The sequence below is a fragment of the Cydia amplana genome, chromosome 2 (assembly GCF_948474715.1).
Source record: "Cydia amplana chromosome 2, ilCydAmpl1.1, whole genome shotgun sequence".
Taxonomy (NCBI): Eukaryota; Metazoa; Arthropoda; class Insecta; order Lepidoptera; family Tortricidae; genus Cydia; species Cydia amplana.
In genome coordinates, this window is record NC_086070.1 from 12529357 (window position 1) to 12552237 (window position 22881).

Genomic DNA, 22881 nt, shown 5'->3' on the forward strand with positions numbered 1-22881 from the left:
CTCGTATATCTAGACGATATAATCATTTACTCAACTTCGTTGGACGAGCACATACAAAAATTACGAAAAGTATTTGAACGCTTGCGACAACATAATTTAAAAATACAACCAGATAAGTCTGAGTTTCTTCAAAAACATGTAGAGTACTTAGGACACGAGTTAACACCTAACGGTCTAACACCTAACCAACGCAAAGTACAAGACATAGTTAATTTCCCAGTACCAAAAACCGAAAAAGAAATACGATCCTTTTTGGGATTGACAGGCTATTATAGGAGATTCATTAATAACTATGCTCAAATAACAAAACCATTGACTAAATGCTTAAAAAAACACGCCAAGATTATAATAGATGATGAGTTTTTAAAGTCAGTACAGAAGCTAAAAGAATTAATTACCAACGAACCTATTTTAAAGTATCCAGATTTTGATCAACAATTTATTGTTACCACAGACGCTAGTGACATAGCGTTAGGAGCGGTTTTGTCTCAGAAAGAAGATAATGTCGAAAAACCAATCGCTTATGCATCTAGAACTTTATCTGATACAGAATCTAAATATTCTACAACTGAAAAAGAGCTACTTGCGATAGTTTGGCCTTGCAAACACTTTAGACCGTACTTATATGGTCGTAAGTTCATCATTTACACCGATCATAAACCTTTAACTTGGTTAATGTCTTTAAAAGACCCCAATTCTAGGTTAACTAGGTGGAGACTTCGACTAGCTGAATTCGACTTCGAAATAAAATACAAACAAGGCTCTATTAACTCGAACGCAGATGCTTTGTCACGGGTAAAAATTAATTTTAACGATAATGAATCAATATTAGCTCAGAACGGTAGCGACATGGACGAACAAATTAACTACAATGATAACCGCGAAGAAATCCAAACACAGCACTCACAAGATGACAACATACACCAGGGAATCCCTATTATGAATGATGTCATAAATAAAAAGCCACATCAAATTTATTTTAAACTACACAATAAATTAGATAATATAAACGTGCGAAAGGAAGACGGTAACGAAATCATAGAAGTTAGCCTGTATACATCTAAACGACCAGGAGAAGCACTCAGGAAACTTGCACGCGAGTATTTAAAACCAGGTATTCACTATTACGCTTTCTTTTACGTAGATGAATTATATCAAGAAATGGTAAAGATCCTCACTAAAGAACATAATCCTCAAATTCGTATAACTCGTTGTACTGAAATAGTGGAAACCGTAGTTGAAAAGGAAAAGCGAATCGATATCATAAAAAGTTATCACGAAGGAAAAACGAATCATCGCGGTATTACCGAAACTTTAATGCATATTAGTAGGAAATATTGGTGGAAAAATATTATGTCCGATATCCGCGAATATATTAATAACTGCTCTATTTGTAAGGCAGGCAAATACGAACGGCATCCAATGCGTCCACCAATGTTATTGCCACCAATAGCTTTGCGACCACTTAATCATATTTTTTGCGATGTTGTTGATATTGAAGGCAAGCTTTACTTATCTATAGTAGACGGATTCTCTCGTTTCGCAGTAGTTAAAAGATTAAAAGATAAAAATAGCTCAACAGTTATGTCAAAACTTCTTTCTTACTTTGCACACTATGGTGTCCCTGCAGAAATAACGACTGACGCAGGAAAAGAATTCGCACTACTTAAGGAATTAGTTAATTTATATCACATTAAGATTAATTTCACTACGCCTTATAATCCAGCATCACACGGGATCGTCGAAAGATTCCACTCAACGTTGAGAGAACATTGTCGATTGCTTAGTGAACAATATAAAAATAAACTACCGCACGATGACAAAATGAAACTCGCATTAATAGCATACAACAGCTCGATACAATCAGACACAAAATTAACTCCACATGAAATCTTATTTGGACATATCGAAACGGAACCTTTGTTTAACTTTCTCCATGATTCACAGTTGTTAAATACTCTATTGGAAAAACATAGAGAACATTTAAAAACGGTTTACGATTATATATACAAAATAAAACGGGATGCTCAAATAAAAAGAACAGACGAATATAATAAGAATACCGAATTACCAGCCCCAATAGTCGAAACTCACGAAAAACTCCCAACCACTAATAAACAAGCTAACGTATTTTGTACTCGCCGAAAAACCTACATTCGCGACACAAAAGCCCCAAAAATATATTTGGATAGTCGAGGTAAACGACGAGCAGCAAATAAATTGAGGCCTGTTGTTGTTACAGGTTCCTCCAAGTCCAGGGTAGTCAACCCTACCAAATCAAGAAGTTAGAAAATCCCAATGGCATATACCTCGAAAAAAATAGGACCAATTGCAGAAATAGAAGGCTACAGATATCTAACCAAAAGATGTAATCTAACCGAAATCCTTAACATCCTTAACAAATTAATGTCTAATAGAGTTCAAACTGATAATTACCACATTAACAGTCTTTATACCCATTTATTAGGAAGATTAAAAGGATTAATGAACCAAAACGTTGGTCGATCCAAACGCGGCCTCATTGATGGTCTTGGAACAATAGTTAAATTTATAGCTGGAAACCCTGATGCGAATGATTTAAAAGAAATTAATAACAACATTCAAACCCTTACAAATAACCAAGAAACATTACTTAACAACTTAAACGAAACTATTAACAAAGTTGACTTAAGGCTTAAAAGCATTACGAAGCGTTTAAACACTATGTACAACATAAGTTTTACTAATAAGGCAAATATTGATATTTTAACTACTTTTATATTAATGGAAGATATAATTAATATCTTAGAGTTAGGCATAACATTAGCTAAGCCAGGAATACCTTGTAAAGACATTTTTGAGGAGGCAAACAATGTAGAAGTCGATCGTATTATGGTTTACACTGTTAGTAATGTCATACACTTTGTTGCAAAAATAGCGGAAATTAAAGCTAAAAGTGGTAATGCATACAACCTCATCCCTTTCCCGACTCATGATGGTCTAATCCTCGAAATCCAAAAACCTTCAATCCTCATTAAAAACTCATGGTACGCCTACCCAAGTGCTGAACAATGCAAAGCTAAGAAAACCATGATGGTCTGCAAACACGTTTGGTGGAAGGACTCCAATAAAACACCTGACTGCATCCATCAAGCTCTGCTTCTCAAAAACAACCACACGTGCCTTACGACGAAACTAGAAGAAGAGGAAGCTATCACAACAATAAACGACGGCAATTTCCTGTTATACTCAAGAGGACCACAACGAGTAACCATCAATTGTAATGAAACGTTTTACGAAGTCATCCAAGGGCCATATAAACTACACCTTAATCCCGGCTGTGAACTACAGATGGCGAACCTATATACTAAAGTGATCTCGAAAACCAACAATCTATTCAAAGAAGAAGTCCAGCAGATACAGATGCACTTAGAACAAAAAAACAGATAAGATCCAATATACGGATGAAGATTTACAAATACACCTGAAGCCATTAGAATCAACAATCAAATCAAACATACATCAACATATTTGGATACCCAGCGTGTGGAGCATAAGCATATTTATGTGCCTCATCGGGTGCGCCATATACCTCAAGTGCACCCAACGCCGCAGCAGCATCGAGAACACGGGCGTAACAAGCTACACCCTTAGTTCTCTCTTAAGGGGGGAGGAGTTAAGGAACGCTTCCCACGTATCCCCGACCTCCAGCAACACACCGACGGCAAGACATTAAAGATTATCTTCAGCGTCGATAGAAGGAATGCAGACGCACCTAATGGGATAAACAAACGCACCCTTTGATACAAGTACAGGCGTATGTAATGCATCACCTATTTTATGGCGGTTGTCAATTAATACCGCTCCCACGGGATCGACTCTTCATTATCTTAATGGCAGCGACAGCATAAACGCTCCAGAAACTTCTCATGGCCTACGTGACTCCAGACAACGCATCCCCACGGTTTCGGGATGAATATAAGCGGCCATCCCGACCAGCGGAAGACAGTTCTCATCGAGTTCTCATCGAGTCCTCATCTAGTTCGCATCCAGCAACCAGGCTACACGTGAGCTCCGAATCGCTCGGTGTACCGGTACACCCTCGCGCTTCTAAACTATATTGAATTAAACTCGTAATTGTAAAATCAAATAAAGTAAATACCTCCTCATCGGTGTTTTATAAGAAGACCTCCGTTCTCTCAAGACACATAACTTTTACTTAATTAACCCATTATTATAATGTATGTCTATGTCATTTTAAAAATAACGTCTTTTGTTAAAAGTAACGAGTTTTGAGCGCGACATTGCTTTCGTTGTCCTAGAGAGAGACCGGGATTCCACCAGTGTGCGACACAAGCAACACAAGCAGATGCAGTACAAAAATGGTTGTGCCGCACAGTGCCGCACACTGGTGGAATCCCGCCTTAATGCAGACATCATCCCACACATCGTGAACTTTTTGCACACATTTGCACTGGGTTGTCACTTGGTCGGCTCACAGGGCTCACGATATCCAGTTATCCAACCGGCGATATTCATTAGGTGTCTACGAATATCTCCTGTTAGAAAACGGGGCATCGAGAAATATTTAGTACCTACTATTGGTAGAAATGTACATACTTAGCCTCTTCTTGCAATCACGTGACTTACCTCTACATGGCATAACAATATATTACTGCCTCGACGCTCACTTTCGACATCACGAGTTTTCCTTTCAGAACTGCACTTACATTATGTTTCTCAGTTACCCAGATATCTTAATGTTCTTGTTAACACTTACATGGCCAGCTGGCGTGAAATTGCACATATGTATGTATGTATGTATTAATAGTGTGCATCGCATAACGTGTTGGGAAAAAAGTCTTGTGATGCGACTAGACTAATGTGCAAAAAATTTTAAGAGTATTCAGATACTATATACGTTGTTTGCATTCAAGAAAGTATACTAAATGTAACTTTTGCAAGTCCGATTATAAAAAAGCTTCTATGAAAAGTTATCTCGAAACAGCTACGATTATGATTGAGATTCAGACCTCTTATCATAAAATTAAACCCAACACAACAAACCAAAATGTTATGGATATTTCCAAAGCTTAAGGGCCACCCCACATCTAGCGTCTTTCGAGCGTCGGCGTCGGTCAGCGCTATGGAAAATGACGTCGCTGCGCAGTTGCGTCGACATTGCGTCGAGCAGGGCCATAGAGTTGTAGACGCCGACGAGACGCCGACGCTCGAAAGACGCTAGATGTGGGGTGGCCCTAAGTGTAGCCTTCGCTTTGGAAATATCCATAAAATAAAACAATTTATGTTCTCGCTAGAGAATCCGATGAAACTTTTTGTTCTAAGAGATATCAGAACGCAATAAACAAACAATTTATAGTGATGCTTTAATCTGTTTGACACACAGCGGCGTGCTGTCTCAGCCACGCAAACCAAACTACGAATAAATTATTTCAACGACTTTAGCAAGTGTTATTGTTTACCTAAATTGAGTTTTATCGAGTAGTAGTTAAGTCGAAGTTTGAATGTCTGGTAGTTGAAGATGTGTCGACGATAGAGCGCATACGCGGTTCCGTTAGCCGCTCACCTGCGCCCGCGCTTCTCTAGTTATGCTAATGGTTAAGCGCGGCCGGCTCGCGGATATTGAGGTTCACAGATATAAACTCGTAAACTGAATTAGTTACTCGCTTTTCCTGATTACACCTATAAAGTGTCGAAAAGTAAATTAATCACTTCTGCGCCTGAAATTAAGATTATCGTTGGGTTGTTAAACGAATTGGTCCAATAAAATATGTTTCTAGTTTTCATTAATATAACGATAATCATGACAGTTCAAGACGTCACGCAAACCGTTAAATATTTTTGTTACTATTTGCCATATCCAGCGTTTTTTCTTTCGTATTTAGTTTTAACTCTTGCAAGATATGATATGTAGTAACCTATGTGTCCCTCTGGTTTAGCTGCGAGCGTAGATGTGGGTGGACTTGAAACCTTAACGGAAATCGATTAGAACCCTTCCGTGTAGAATCCTCGGCACTGGGGTTAAGTGCTGTTGGTCCTTGTCTCAAATAAATAAGATGTTTCAAACCACGAACGGAATCGAAAATGCTTGCTTTTACGATTATCGTACGCTCGTAAGACGGTGACATATGTTGCAGGTTCTCAAGTTATCTGTTTTAGAGTGTCAAACATACACTGTACATATTAACAAACACTGTTTAGCTCTTTTCCTTTTAATCTCGTTTTTTTATAGTTAATTTAGATAAAATAATTACGCACAACAGTGTTAGATAAAGGAAATAGGTCTTATTATTAAAATGGTAGGTAAATTTCATAAAACGTTACGTAGGCTGTCTTTTTACAATAAATCATATCTATTCAATAAAATGAAAGTATATCAAAAAAACATCATACATAAATTAAGAAGAGACAATGGTATGCCTTACAGGAAGTTACACCACCAAATTGGCTTTCGTTGTCGAATTGTTCGGTGTAATGATCGGTTTCAGGCACTCAAAGAAATTCATTAAAGTGCACAAAGCGGACCATTGTGAAGACCAGCTACCGGTCAACCATGAGACATCTAAATATATCGCTACCAATTATTGTGGTACATCAAGATCTCACATCAACGCATGAAATCGATCGTGGCTACACAATAACGCTATTCCATGACGTAATCTTGCATTTCGCGGTTTGATTGATTACTTATAGTTCTACAGATAGTACCTTATGATGCGTGATTCACACTTATGTTATGTAGATATCGTAATAGTGGCCTAGTTTGTTTTTTATTTTTACTCTTATCTCAATTTATTTGAGATCAGTGCGTCGCTGTGTTTATTTATTTGTTTTTGTTCCTGTGCGAGGCTGTTTTTACAACATACCTTGTTTATCTTTCTTATAAATAATTGCTATTAGTTACTTTCGCACGTGGGTATAATTTAGTAGAGATATCATTGATTTGACATTATCTACAAGCCTGTTTCACTTTCAATCAGGCTTTGGTCCGTAATTCGATTAGCTATTATAGTACCGTCAGTGTCACTTGGCAAACCGACCACAAAACCCGCTATGCGATTGTTGGACAAATTCTGATCGTGCTTACCTTAAATAGTTCTGTATTGTGTTCGAAATAACCTTGCATTCTAACTCTTCTTACATCTATTTTATTTTTGCTAGCGGAACTGTTCACAGTAATAGTCTAATAGTATACGTTGATCTCCTTTAGAAACGCTTTGAGTACATTTTTTTTCAGAACAGAGGCATGGGACTGGGACATACTTTTGCATTATTACTTACTCTTCGTCATCTTTCGAATTCCGCCTGGTGTGTGATTTCTTTCTTTTATTTTGACTTAGTTTAGTACATATATTTGACCCATAAGAATTTTTCCTTTGATGTTTTTAGGGTTCCGTAGTCAAATGGCAAAAAACGGAACCCTTATGGATTCGTCATGTCTGTCTGTCTGTCCGTCTGTCTGTCCGTCCGTATGTCACAGCCACTTTTTTCCGAAACTATAAGAACTATACTGTTGAAACTTGGTAAGTAGATGTATTCTGTGAACCGCATTAAGATTTTCACACAATAATAGAAAAAAAAAATTGGGGGTTCCCCATACTTAGAACTGAAACTAAAAAAAAAATTTTTCATAAACCCCAACGTGTGGGGTACATATGGATAGGTCCTCAAAAATGATATTGAGGTTTCTAATGTAATTTTTTTCTAAACTAAATAGTTTGTGCGAGAGACACTTCCTAAGTGGTAAAATGTGTGTCCGCCCCCTGTAACTTCTAAAATAAGAAAATGATAAAACTAAAAAAAATATATGATGTACATCACCATGCAAACTTCCACCGAAAATTGGTTTGAACGAGATCTAGTAAGTAGTTTTTTTTAATACGTCATAAATCGCCTAAATACGGAACCCTTCATGGGCGAGTCCGACTCGCACTTGGCCACTTTTTTAGATAGGTATACGTAAAGATAGAGTGTACTTTTTTAATACATTTTTTTATCATGTTTTGCTAAGGTTCTTGCTTTGTTTCTATTTTGAATAAAGATGTCATAAGATTAGTCTTGAAGAACAAAAAATAACAAACAAAAACGTCAAAAGACTTATTAAATGTCCGTTATAAACTGTGCCACGGTTTTAATCAGGTAAATAAAATATTTGACATTTTTATATATGTTTTCTTTTGTAGACATAAACAAAGTAAACTTGATGCTTTCGTTTCATTTGTTTGCCCGATATAATTAATTAATTATATGATATAATTATAATTTGATGGTTTATTTTGACTTTCTGATTCGTTTTTTTAGGGTTCCGTAGCCAAATGGCAAAAAACGGAACCCTTATAGATTCGTCATGTCTGTCTGTCTGTCTGTCTGTCTGTCTGTCCGTCTGTCCGTCCGTATGTCACAGTCACTTTTCTCCGAAACTATAAGAACTATACTGTTGAAACTTGGTAAGTAGATGTATTCTGTGAACCGCATTAAGATTTTCACACAAAACTAGAAAAAAAACAATAAATTTTTGGGGTTCCCCATACTTAGAACTGAAACTCAAAATTTTTTTTTTCATCAAACCCATACGTGTGGGGTATCTATGGATAGGTCTTCAAAAATGATATTGAGGTTTCTAATATCATTTTTTTCTAAACTGAATAGTTTGCGCGAGAGACACTTCCAAAGTGGTAAAATGTGTCCCCCCCCCGTAACTTCTAAAATAATAGAATGATAAAACTAAAAAAAATATATGATGTACATTACCATGTAAACTTCCACCGAAAATTGGTTTGAACGAGATCTAGTAAGTAGTTTTTTTTTAATACGTCATAAATCGCCTAAATACGGAACCCTTCATGGGCGAGTCCGACTCGCACTTGGCCGCTTTTTTTAATTATTATAAGAGATAGGAGCTTAAAAAAAATTGAATTAGTTAAAGCGTTGATATTTCTTTTACCCAGAGTCTATTGTAATATTAACTGGTTTATTTGCAAACTGGATTTATGTCTGCGTAAATCTGCTTTTGAAATTCAAGTAATTAAACGTTACGTTACAGAAAAAGCTGTTTATATTCGTTTAGACCACTACGGTTAAAACATAGAATATAGATGGAAAGAGGACAGCAAAACCATAAACGGAGCGTTTAGCTCGTTCATTTCAAACGACTGAGAAATATTGTTTGCAAACGAGAAATTCTGCAATATTGACGTAAGAACTGCACGGTAATTGGATTAGATTCAACGATATTGACAATAAAAATAATTATTTAAAAATTAAAAAGCGTTATTTAAAAAAAAATTAAAAGTTTACATGGTAATGTACATCGTATATTTTTTTTAGTTTTATCATTCTCTTATTTTAGAAGTTACATCACACATTTTACCACTTTGGAATTGTCTCTCGCGCAAACTATTCAGTTTAGAAAAAAATTATATTAGAAACCTAAATATCATTTTTGAAGACCTATCCATAGATACCCCACACGTATGGGTGTGATGAGAAAAAAAAAATTGAGTTTCAGTTCGAAGTATGGAACCCCAAAAAAATTTTTTTTTTTTTTTCTATTTTTGTGTGAAAATCTGAATGCGGTTCACAGAATACATCTACTTACCAAGTTTCAACAGTATAGTTCTTAAAGTTTCGGAGAAAAGTGGCTGTGACATACGGACGGACAGACAGACGGACAGACAGACAGACATGACGAATCTATAAGGGTTCCGTTTTTTGCCATTTGGCTACGGAACCCTAAAAACACGACTGCAGTTTAAAAGCGAACTGAAAAGCTAAAAATAATTTTAGTTATGTTAGTTACTCAACTTAATGAATGTAAATTAGAATATAAGTGTTCAGGCAGGGTATTAAAAACAGCAAATGCAAAAGTTTAGGCTCATTTAAGATCGTGACTGTACCTGCATATTTTATTTCAATTGCATTGGGGGACCTAGATGTATTAAAATTTACCCATTTAAAAGGTCCCCGACTGCAATCAAAATAAAATATACAGGTACAGTCACGATCCTAAATGAGCCTAAACTTTTGCATTTGCTGTTTATGACCCTGACTGGACACTTATATTCTAATTTACATTCATTAAGTTGAGTAACTAACATAACTAAAATTATTTTTAGCTTTTCAGTTCGCTTTTAAACTGCAGTCGTGTTTTTGAATTTTTAAATAATTATTTTTAATTTATACATTTTAGTGATCATACAAACTAACTATATTATTATTATTTTTTATGATTTAAGGCAATGTAGTTCCTTCAAGGAGCTTTCATCATGCTGATTTTTGATATGTTACCATGAAACGTGCTTAAAACCTAAATAGGTCGGACCCAAAAACCAGACGTATTGAAAAGTGCTAGAGCTTACTATCTCTGCAACTACATATTTCCTATAATATATTTAATACCGCATAACTATAATACCGATATTTAGATAATAATATAAGTACATGGTAGCCATTACTCAGAATTGCATGTACCTAATGCTGATACATATGGCGCTGATTTATTCGGATCAAAAGTAACATCCATGGAGGTTTATTTACGTGATTACCTCCTTATCAGTTAATCAACGGATTTGAGCGAAAGTTGTGGCATCTGATAGATATTACTGCGATTTAGGTTAATAGTACCAGCATAAAATATGTGGGCTTACAGCTGTAAAAGTTCCTTCGACCCTTTGTGGAGCTCGGTCTTCGGCCTTTATCATTTAGATATTATGTACTTGTAATATTTTTCTGTGTTTGTAGAACTTGTAAGCATGGACGCGAGCTTGCGTGGAATCGATCCTGTCTCGGACGCTTTGAGCCATCGGCCCCTAATTGGAGCTTTGGCCTTCGCCTTCGCTATTAAGAAACTTGGAGAAGTTCCAAAAAGCACGCAGCTGCCTTACACTCCGGGCCTTCGGTTCTACGCGGAGCTCGGCCTTCGTAATTAAGATGCTTGGGAAAGTTGGAAGCGCGCACCGAGCCTGGCTAAGGGCCTTCGGCCCTACGCGGAGCTCGGCCTTCAAAATTAAGATGCTTGGGGAAGTTGAAAGCGCGCACCGAGCCTGGCTAAGGGCCTTCGGCCCTACGCGGAGCTCGGCCTTCGGCCTTCGCAATTAAGAAACTTGGGGAAAATACAAAAAGCACGCACCTGACTTACGCTCCGGGCCTTACGGCCCTACGAGGAGCTCGGCCTTCGGAATTAAGATGCTTGGGGAAGTTGGAAGCGCGCACCGAGCCTCTGGCTCCGGGCCTTCGGCCCTACTCGGAGCTCGGCCTTCGCAATTAAGAAACTTGGGGATGATACAAAAAAATACGCACCTGGCTTACGCTCTGGGCCTTGTGGCCCTACATGGAACTCGGCCTTCGGCCTTCACAATTAAGAAACTTGGGGAACTTACAAAAAGCACGCACCGGGCTTACGAAATGAAATGAAATGAAATATATTATTAATAACAATTGTTACATGTCGAGGTACAGAGTATTCAATAGTTACAGTTATTTTATCTTACAAATAAAATTTATGTAATTAGTACAGTTATTTATATCATATGTCAAAGTATATTCGTATTCAAATATTTTACTATGTCATAACATAGTATATAATTATTTACTTTTAAACAACAATCGGTAGACTAAAAAACCCGTCATATGAATAAAATGACTCCTGTGTCAACCACTTCTTTAGCCTAACCTTAAACGGATCGCTCCGACTTGGCAAGTCTGTGTGGTTCGGCGACAAGCCTATTGTGGAATCTATTACTGCGTAGGCAATAATTAGCGTTAGTGCCTCTGCGCTTGAACATATTCAGATTCCCGTGTGTGAACACTGACATTTGGTATATGAATAAACAAGGCAGGGGCAAAATCTTTAGCTCACGGAATAGGTCGCGCGCGGGGGCATCTTCCGCCTTACCGGCCATCGCGCGAATGGCGCGCTTTTGCTGCGAGAACACACGCCTCCAGTCGGAGGCGCGGCCCCAAAGCTCCACGCCGTACGTGAGGAGCGAGTGCACCGTTGCAAAATAGCACTCTCGCACCGCACCCTTTCCTTACGCTCTGGGCCTTACGGCCCTACGCGGAGCTCGGCCTTCGGAGTTAAGATGCTTGGGGAAGTTGGAAGCGCGCATCGAGCCTGGCTCCGGGCCTTCGGCCCTACGCGGAGCTCGGCCTTCGGCCTTCGCAATTAAGAAACTTGGGGAACTTACAACAAGCACGCACCTGGCTTACGCTCCGGGCCTTACGGCCCTACGCGGAGCTCGGCCTTCGGTCTTATGATGCTTGGGGAAGTTGGAAGCGCGCACCGAGCCTCTGGCTCCGGGCCTTCGGCTCTACTCGGAGCTCGGCCTTCGGCCTTCGCAATTAAGAAACTTGGGGAAGATACAAAAAGTACGCACCTGGCTTACGCTCTGGGCCTTGTGGCCCTACATGGAACTCGGCCTTCGGCCTTCACAATTAAGAAACTTGGGGAACTTACAAAAAGCACGCACCTGGCTTACGCTCCGGGCCTTACGGCCCTACGCGGAGCTCGGCCTTCGGAGTTAAGATGCTTGGGGAAGTTGGAAGCGCGCATCGAGCCTGGCTCCGGGCCTTCGGCCCTACGCGGAGCTCAGCCTTCGGCCTTCGCATTTAAGAAACTTGGGGAACTTACAAAAAGCACGCACCTGGCTTACTCTCCGGGCCTTACGGCCCTACGCGGAGCTCGGCCTTCGGCCTTATGATGCTTGGGGAAGTTGGAAGCGCGCACTGAGCCTGGCTAAGGGCCTTCGGCCCTACGCGGAGCTCGGCCTTCGTAATTAAGAAACTTGGGGAAGATACAAAAAGCACGCACCTGCCTTCCTTACGCTCCAGTCCTTTGGCCCTGTGAGGAGCTCGGCTTTCGGCCTTTGCAATTAGAATACTTGGGGATGTTGTATAAAGCGCGCACCGGGTCGGTCTTACGCTCCGGGCCTTCGTGTAGGGTATGCAGCTCGGCCTTTAGCCTTTCAAGAAATGTAGATTTTTACAAAAAAATAGGTTATTAATGACACTTTCACACTTTTTTCTATCAAAGTCGGTGCAGAGTTAGCTTAGACGGACTCTACAATCGTATCGATTAATAAATATAAGTTATTTGTACACATTTCGATTCCATTAGCGCAATTTTGAAGTAGTATAATGTAATATGTACTATATTATGTTTTTTTTTATGATCGGCGGTCAAAACCTTCCTTTTAATATCCGATTCAATAATAATATTTGGTTTCATGGGATTTGCTTTTCTTAACATATTTTGAAAATTCTTACTTTCTCAAAATTAGACATAAACCCACATGTTGCATATATGTATATTATTACTCGTCTTTCAAAGCTCTACATTTTGATACCCTACTCGATAGGTTTGCAAGATATTTTTTTCTTAAGGTTGCGTAATATGGCGTATTAAGTCCGCCATATTGATTTTGTAATGACGTCACATAGCCTATGTCACCCGGGATGACGTAAGGATTCTAATGATATATCATACATCTAAATCGGTTAAGGCATTCTGAAGTTATCGTGGAATAAAGAAACTCACATACATACAAACATGAACGCTGAAAACAATACACTCTTTTTTTTGGGCAGTCGTGTAAAAATGATGTTGCTTTGCTAAAATATCGCAAAGCTATAAATGCTATTAGATTAGAGTATGTAAATATTATAAATATGAAACAAGCAGACATAGTCGTAGCATTTGCTACATTTTGTTGTAAACACCATCGCTCCACCATCACGGACGATGTTTCTCTGTAAAAGGACATTCCTGACTAAGTTTTTCCGTTACAACCCGAGTCAACCGCAGAACAATTATCATTAGACGCTCCAACATCCCTCATGACGGAAATTCACGTCACACAGGCAGCCTGCAATGTCCGGCAGGTAGTCGTCAATCTCCGTGACTCGTTCGGATGACGTCGTGAGCCCACCCAACTGGCGGCGTCGGCGCATAACAGTATCACTGTATTCAGTTGGTACAAGTCATTTACACTCTCATAACATCTAATTTTCGTTTCCCATATTGATTTCAGTATTTATTTTAAGAGCTAAGCAATGTTTTATTCTGTACGACAGTTGATTTATTTCTATGATGCATCACTTGTCTACTCTCTTGTTGTAGGTTTCGTTGAAATGGTTTTATTTTGTTTTATAATTATATGGTAAGTCAGCAGTGGCAAGATATCATCCATAAAACTGAGTAGAAAAAATCAGCGTCTTAGCCAATACATCTTCAAAAATTCGTGACTACCGACAGTTTTGGCACCTCGACACACTACAGGACAGAATAAATCATCCGAAGCAAGCAATCTTTTTTTCATACAATAGGGATTTATACTCTTGAAATGACCCATCCTAACCAAGACTAGCTTCGCCCACTCAAGCATTTCGCATACGCTAAAACCGATATATCCCTAAATATGTTTCCAAGTTACAAGTAGACAGTTTGATACTTACACCAGCCAACTATACAGTTGCGCGGAGCCCTAAGGACCGGTCCGGTATAACCTGGCCCGGTTTCATTTCACAGAAAGCGTGAGCGGGAACAAAACACTGTGACGGATTTGTCGGGAACAAATGCAATATTTATTACTGTCTCAGCGACTTTATTGCTTATTTAAGCCTAATATGAATAATATTATTGCAAATTTCATGTCACTCGAGATATTTGATTTGTAAACGTTATGTCCTCATCGAGATTGTTATAGTACATTACATCGCAGATCGCAGCATACAGATCGCAGGTGTTTGTGGCCCGAACCGAAGGTGAAGGCCATAAATATGCGATCTGGGGCTTTACGAATTACCGCCCGTGGTTTGTCTAAAGTTTTACGTTTTGATTTGGCCCGTAAATGGCCAAGTGTGGTGTTTTTGACAAGTCTTTTATTGCGTCTAATAAATGACGGTTTCGTAACTTTAACACAAAACTTGTAATATGCTTCTGAAAAAACAGTTGAAATAGAAACATACCAATACCAACGTATACTCGTAGAAGTTTCTCGGACTGCGCGACCTAAGTCTCAAGACATAAACTTTTACTTTAGTTGCAGGCAGGAACGGCACCCTCTGAAAATCCAGCGAGCGAATAGAAATGCGAACTCTACACGTAAAAGGGTATTTTCACGGAACTCTAAAAATAGAGTTAAGCTTTGTCCCAATAAGCGGAGACACGTCTCGTGTTTTGTCTTGTGCTATTGACCCACTACAGGTTTTTGTGCGGATAACGGAACGGCACACTTGATGTTTTATTGATACCGGCGTACCTAATGATTTTTAACTATTGATTTCTGCTGCCTCACACCATCGTGTACCTAGTTATTGGTTTAAATACATTAATATAAGAAGCATTCATCCACAAGCAAAGACCTATATATATATATATATATATTATATATATATATATATATATATATATATATATATATATATATATATATATATATATAATGTATATGTATTAGGTACATACTTTCTTGAAGTCTGCACGAGAAGTTAAACAAGACTAACGAGAGTTCAAGAATACTCTAGCTAAATTCAGGCAAAAAGTTTATAAACGATCAAAATGTTTGATTGTCTGATAATTCAATTAACTAATTAACTATGATTACTAGTGGCTCTATTGAGTTATAATATAATAGACCTCGCGCTATACAATAAAACAACAATTCATAAAGGGGGATTAGTCTGCTAATTTTACACATCTGTAATTATAATACGAAAACGTTTCTGTAAGTTTCGGAAAATGTAATTTACAAATATACGAGTAAATAATTGGTCAGTACTTTAAACAGTCATTCTATCTTTGTCATATTACATGGTCATCAGTGTCATCACGTTGTGATCAGCGGTCACTGACTCGAGCTATTTCTATATCAGTGTTGGGAGATTGGCCATTTCCCCTTAGCTCTAATCGGTTGACTATCGTTTTCGGGTTTAATTATGCATTGGACCGTTGGAACCAATCATTTGTGGTGATTTAAAGGCATAATGTAGGAGTTTTGTGGTAGAGTTATGGTTATTACTCGTTCTAAAATTGTATTAATACTCGCTAAGACGATTGAGTGATTCTTGACTGACACATTTTCTTACATTCTTATAGAAATTTGATATTACCGTATTCTTTAACGACATTTAATTTAATACGAATCTTAACTTTGTCTCAGTATTTCACTAATTATGTGAAATGTAAGATCTATTGCGCCGAGGAAACCTGATCACGCCAAGCAATAGCGCGTATCTAAACAAAGCATCTTATTTACTATATTAGCATCATTCAATAATTAACTTTATAGCCTTTTGTTACAGTTTATATTTAATCCAGCAGCATCCCTGCATTTCATCATTAAGAACAGTTATTAGAAAAGGAAGTTTAAGTAAACGTAATACGGGTTATTTCTCATTCATGTGTTACAACAAGTAGCGTTATAGAGCCCTGTGAGAACGAGACGCTCTGAAAACTGCGGTTTGCTGTCCACAATCGTACAGAGCAAAATAATAAAAAGTTTCGTAATGCAAGCCTGCTTACCTAGGTCATTGTATGAAAATTAAAACCTTTGTAAAATTGTATCGATTAGTCATTAGATTATACTCGTAGCTTCTTGTGCTATCCATGGTGTAATTTCTTTGTGTTTTTTTGTTAGTCAGGAAGAATCTTGGTAATTACTTACTAAGATAGTACCCTACCCTTTTATTTATTGCTCAAAATAAACATGTGTTTTCTTTGAACTTGCATTGCTGCAATCTTGCATAAAAAAAAGCCATGAAATTCTTACCTACCTATATATTTTTTTGTAATTAGTTAACTATGTTTTCTTTTGTAACAGCTGACCCCCAACCTCTTTCACTAATGCAAGTAAAAACTAAAAAGGCGAAGTCGACTCATGCGTAGTTTTTTATTTTTATTTTATTTATTTGGGATTTTATTTATTTTATGTATTTGTAGCTTACATAACATTTAGGGTGGATGCTTGTCTAATTATAGGTAACCACAGCTTGTTCCAAAATCTTAGGACATACAATATAAGTGCATTAGGACATTTAGACTTAAGCTAATAATAAATATAATTAAAATAATAATAATTAAAATTAATATTTAACAGATTTCAAAAGAATATAAGGAAATTGTGAGTATTAATTTGCACTATGCAACAGAAAAGTGACAAAATAACATAATAACATAATATCATTAACATTAACATAATTTAAATAGGAGGAAAGACAATATTATGATGAAAATACGCAGGGAGATGAAGATACAATAAAATTGTTGTAGACTAAACCTAACATGCACATTACCGTCTCTCGCAGTCCTGGGAGCTGAAATACTTCAGCACTTTTCTTTTAAAATCTATGAAGCTGTTGCCATGTATATCAACTTCCAATGAGTTCGGGAGATGGTTGTAAGTTTGATAACATCTTGATAGCGGAGAGTTGCGCCCCAGGTTTGATTTTCTTAACCTATCTTTGAACAGTTTGTATACACCAGGGCGCGGCAATCTCGAAGGAACGGCAAACTTAACCTTTGCAAGCAGTTCAGGACAATCCACTCCTTTATGGTTTATTAGTTTGTAGAAAAACGTTAGATCAAGCATTTTTCTTCTACTGTTTAGCGTTGAAACATGGAAGAACTTAAGACGCTGTTGATACGACCGTAGTTTATGTCCATTACGCGATACAAACCCTAAGTGAGCCAAGAAGCGTCTTTGTATTTTTTCTATACGGCTCTTATGGACTTCGTAGACGGGTGACCATACCTGTGAGCAGTACTCTAGAACGCTTCTCACCAGGGAAAAATAAAGTATTTTTCTAGTACATACGTGCTTAAAGGAACCCTCCGTGCGCGAGTCCGACTCGCACTTGGCCGGTTTTTTGAAGAACCCCATACTGTAGACCCTCGGGAAAACCTCGGAAGGGAGCTCATTCCACAGCCGGAGCGTCCGCGGGAGGAAATTCCTCTTAAACCGCACAGTACGCGACCATTTAGGTTCTAGGGTGACTTGTGACAGCGATAATCATCGACGTATAAAGCTTACCTAACATATCGCTTTCGTTTTGTTTTCGGGTAGTAGTTCTAATCTTTGATTGGCGATAATATCCTTACCTAGGACTGGTTTCGGATAAAGTATTTCAGTCGTTATAATTGTCATCACAATCACTGCGTTTTTTGCTCTACCGTTACGTAGGTCCACCTATGTATTTACATGCAGACATTCGACCTCACCTCCGTTAGGCTCCCTTAAGAATAATTACAAATACTAGTTCCCACGAATGCCTAATTGTATATTTTACACACAGCACGGAATTGTCATTATTTCACTATTATTATCTTGGCAGCGTTTACTTAGCAAAATAAAGGAAGCACGAAGCTTGCTCACGTCATGTATTATGAATGCTTGCTTAATTTTCCTTGATTATTTGCCTGTTCATATTTGAGTAATAGTTTTTCCGATTATTGGCATTAAAACTTGTCACTTATCGTTACATTCGCTATGAATTTATCAAAACATTTTAATTTATGATCCTTTTTATTATTGTTGTTTTGCTGTTATGGATATTTCTGAAGTATTGTCTATAACTGAAACAGACAGTGTTTTTTTGTTGACGAAAATGTAATAAAATAAACATTTCTTAGTTTTTTCAATATTGTTTACATATTTTAACGTTTGTAATTGATTTGTTTACAGATTCCAAGATGGTGGTACGATTATGATACGGCGCACTATTTAGGTGAGTTTGTCAAAACGTATTTTGTAACTGAACTCTTTGTAATTTGTCATAATAACATAATGGGTAGACCCACTGGCATCTAATCCACTACCTTACTTTAGTGGATGAATGCCCAATTTCAAAAGCGCGCGTGCGGCACCGAATCGAAAGCTTAAGGAATTGGACTACCTACGCTTCGTCTGTGACAAAATAAAGTCATTAAATTATTTTGTCGCGGCTTGACAGTGCAATGACGATGATTTAAAATAAGCCCAGCTACCACATAAGGGTCTGCAAAAGTTATTCAACGAGTCACAGATTGCTTTATGGTCTAACGCAGTCGTGAATGTTGACGTACGCCGATCGTAAGTTTACATCGATAGATTGGAATGTCAAATACAAGCGGTATACGTCGTGAATCCGAGTTTCCCGCTTGTCTATAAGACATACATAATATGCATTCGTTTACTGGACAACACACAGTCTGATCGTTAATATCAATAATAAATAATGCAATATTTTCACATATGAAATATTGCCAAAATGTATGCCATCAGGTCATCATCCTAAACTAAGCTATCTAAGAGTTTAGTGTATGTTAGTGGCTGTGTAATTTATTTGCACTAACAACAGAATAATTTGCACCAACCTTATTGCCGGCAGGAATACAGTAAGTAAAATTCAATTGAAAATGCACACAAACAAGTAGCTAATTCGAGTTATAAAGTCGCTGTTTCTTCCCAGTTACAGTAGGTGTTACAAATTGTGCCCGTTGGCTTTGTTAACGATACGTTTTGTTTCAAAGTCTACAGAGTGGACTGGATATAGTAGATCAATTGGTTACGGCAGCATATAGTTACGTCGGCGGAATTTCTAATACAAAGTGGCGTCAATGTGCAGTTGCGGAATTCTCAAATACCGCTGATCTGAATGTAACTGTAAACTACCAGTCATTGGTACGGTTAGTTTGTTTACGTATAAGGGTATACAAATGTATGCAAACATGGCAGTAAGATCTGTGCTGGCGTTTTGCTTAAATGCTAATGTTTTCTAACTGACTTTAGTCCCACTAGTTTGATGTCAGCTTTATCTGGTCATACCTACATGAAATTAAGTTCTAAGATACTCGTATAAAATTCTCATGACATCAAACTATTGTATCCTTCACTTCACTTATGTATACACGTCATTACTTCGATGTCTTAACATTTGAATTACAATGCGAAGCAAAACATATCTTTAAATTACCGATTAGAATATTATATTACACTGGCGTGCAATCCATCACGGGCCAAAACAAGTCAAAGATCACAGTTCGACTATGAGACGCCAACGTAAAAACGGGCCGTGGTTACATGCGCGTCTACGTTTACTCTTAAACCATTTGCTTAATATAAGCTGTAAGTTAACATTGCGCAACGGATTGATTGACCGACTGCTGCGCAAGTAAATGTGGTAATTTACAAGCGCCTACTTCCATGTAAAACAAAAAAAAAAACAAGTAGACGTGTTAAACGCCCTGGTAGTTCCAGCTTTATCGGTTATGGGTTCTAAAATTTTCCTTGTTTTGTTTGGAACTACATTCTACTTAGTCTATCTTCAATTGATCAAACGGGCAGTAGTAGAAGAAGTCACATCACAATTATTTGCAAATATATTAGTTCATTTTATAGTATGACAAATTCTATCACTGCACTGATAATAAATTCCTAAGCTATTTTGAAGCGCGACAGATAGTCAGATATATTGTACATACACATGTTTAATTTCAAGCCTCTCAAATTCATAAAAACATGCTTTGTCACGTCGAAAGGTTTAAAGGAACTTAAGTTAACTACTACAAAGGTGTCATTCGGATTGCGACTGCAGCTGCGTTACTGCTTCAGAGTGCAACTATGCAGCGGGGGATATGGGTGATATCACTGTCAATTTCCATGATAAATCGAGTGACAGATTCAGTCTTCTAATCGCGGCAGCAACGCATTTTAACGAGGTATTTAACAGTGGCATCGTCCATATCCAACGCAACGTGCAACGTTGCTTGCGGTCGGTACCCCGATTAGTGATTGAAATATACCAACGTATTTAGTTTTATTCATGCTATTAGGTACTTGAAGAGCAAATATTCACAATGAATAGAAATCGTTTAATCCGCACAGACAATTCGTGTGTTTACATCTGCAGGCTCTCAGGGTAACGGTAGCTTGCCCTCGTTGCGGAGTGATAACGCGGCATCAGATAAAAAAGCTGATTGCTGCCAATTGTAATAAATAATGCAACGGGAAACCGATTATTTTAAAACAATTTTTCTACTTACATATATCATATTTTCAGTTTTCGTTTTAAATTAGACAAGAATTTTTCAATCATTAATCTAAATATTGCCTATATATAAAAAGCGGCCAAGTGCGATTCGGACACGCCGCATGAAGGGTTCCGTATTTAGGGGATTTATGACGTATTAAAAAAAAACTACTTACTAGATCTCGTTCAAACCAATTTTCTGTGGAAGTTTGCATGGTAATGTACATCATATATTTTTTTTTAGTTTTATCATTCTCTTATTTTAGAAGTTACGGGGGTGGGACACACATTTTACCGTGAGGGTCAGGATGACAGGACCATGATGGCTATTTATAACGAGTGTTACTCCAAGATTTAGTACCTATTTAGTACTATTTGGTACCTGACATCAAATATTTAGTACCTCAATAGAAATCGAGAAATATTGAAAACAAAGTGGCCAGCCATTCTGACGTCAGGTTGACAGGACCAAGTCCAGTTCCCCTATTTGTAGGCGTTATATCGAATCCATCTTTTGACAAAGATTTAGTACCTAATTAGTACCTTTCATAATTATTCTTCTTATTTAATTTCGACTTAACGTAAAAAAGTTACAGCTAGAATAAACTTTGTATGTGCACAGTGGTGCAGCCAGTCAATGTGAACCGGGCCTAAAAGTTTGTTCAAAAGTTAATATTTTTGACTACAACATTTACTTTACGTTGTTTGGTCAATCCAAAATGAACCACGAGCGTAGTGAGTGGTTTGAAAGTGGAATCTTGAGCATTGCGAGGATTTCAAGGCATGAGGTTTAAACAACGTTTCTACAACATTTTTGACCATACCAACTTGAGGGGAATACTCACTTAAAATTGAAAATCATCACTTAAAGTCAATTTGTAACGTTCCACGGGATAAGGTACCTTATGAGGCTTTCTAGTTTCGGAGATATTAAATGTTTTGTAAAAAGTTGAAGTAATGCTATTTTAAACTAAAAATTCAAGTGAGTGAAACCGTTGTCGTATAAACAGTTTAAAATATGTCTCACGAAAGTTTAATATCGATAATGCTATTTTTTATTATTATGTGATCTGAAACCTTAATGCTTAACGTTTGTTTACATATTTTTATTTTTGTTATAAATTATAAATTATAGTAATTGAATTGAATTGAAATCATTTATTTTCAGACGTTACATTTATAGTTTGTTAGTACAATGTGGCTTAATAACTAAGTTAGTAAGAAATACAAATAAAATAAATAAAATGTCTTCTCAAAGTTTAGTAGAAAAGGTAGCTTATGGAGGAGTGACTGAAAATTCCAAAAATACCTAGGCAATACGGGAAAAGAAGTTTGGTAAAGAACTGTATTAGCATTCTGAAAAACTAATTTGATAATTTCAGTTCTGGTCGGGGGGGCCTAGCCAATACCTATTAAGTATAACCGTACATCGGACCTACATTACAAATCTATGTAGCCTGCTATTATATCAAAGTTACTCTCGTCAAGTCTTTTTTAACTAGAATAATCTTCATTTGGTGCAATAAATCTGCCATTGCTTTGCTGAAAAATTCCAACATCCGACGCATTGCTATAAGTCATCCAACCTCAAAGCCGCTTGTCTTCTATGGCAACCAAAATATATTATTGATAAGAAATAGACGATATATACTATGTTAACCCCAAAATAAGATTAGTTTATCTTAACTGTTCCATTATCATCATGCCTCATCATGTAACTTAACCACAAGGTACCTTTTCTTTACATAGGTTATTGATATTTTTTAAGATTATTATGACGAGGAACTAATTAAATTTGAAGCAGTTTAATGTAAAAAAAAATTAATATATACTGATTTTTTTTTAATTTAAATTAATATTATTAATTCATAAAAAATA

The 22881-nt window shown here is 37.3% G+C and overlaps 1 protein-coding gene across 1 annotated transcript in view; it reads left to right on the forward strand.

The window, feature by feature from the left end:
• LOC134658707 (cadherin-99C) overlaps positions 1-22881 on the forward strand; it is a 238510-nt gene that overhangs the window by 96518 nt on the left and 119111 nt on the right. Inside the window, exon 2 of the mRNA XM_063514364.1 lies at positions 18678-18720. The gene's annotated coding sequence lies outside the window, so the exon portion shown is untranslated. The remainder of the gene's footprint in view (positions 1-18677; positions 18721-22881) is intronic.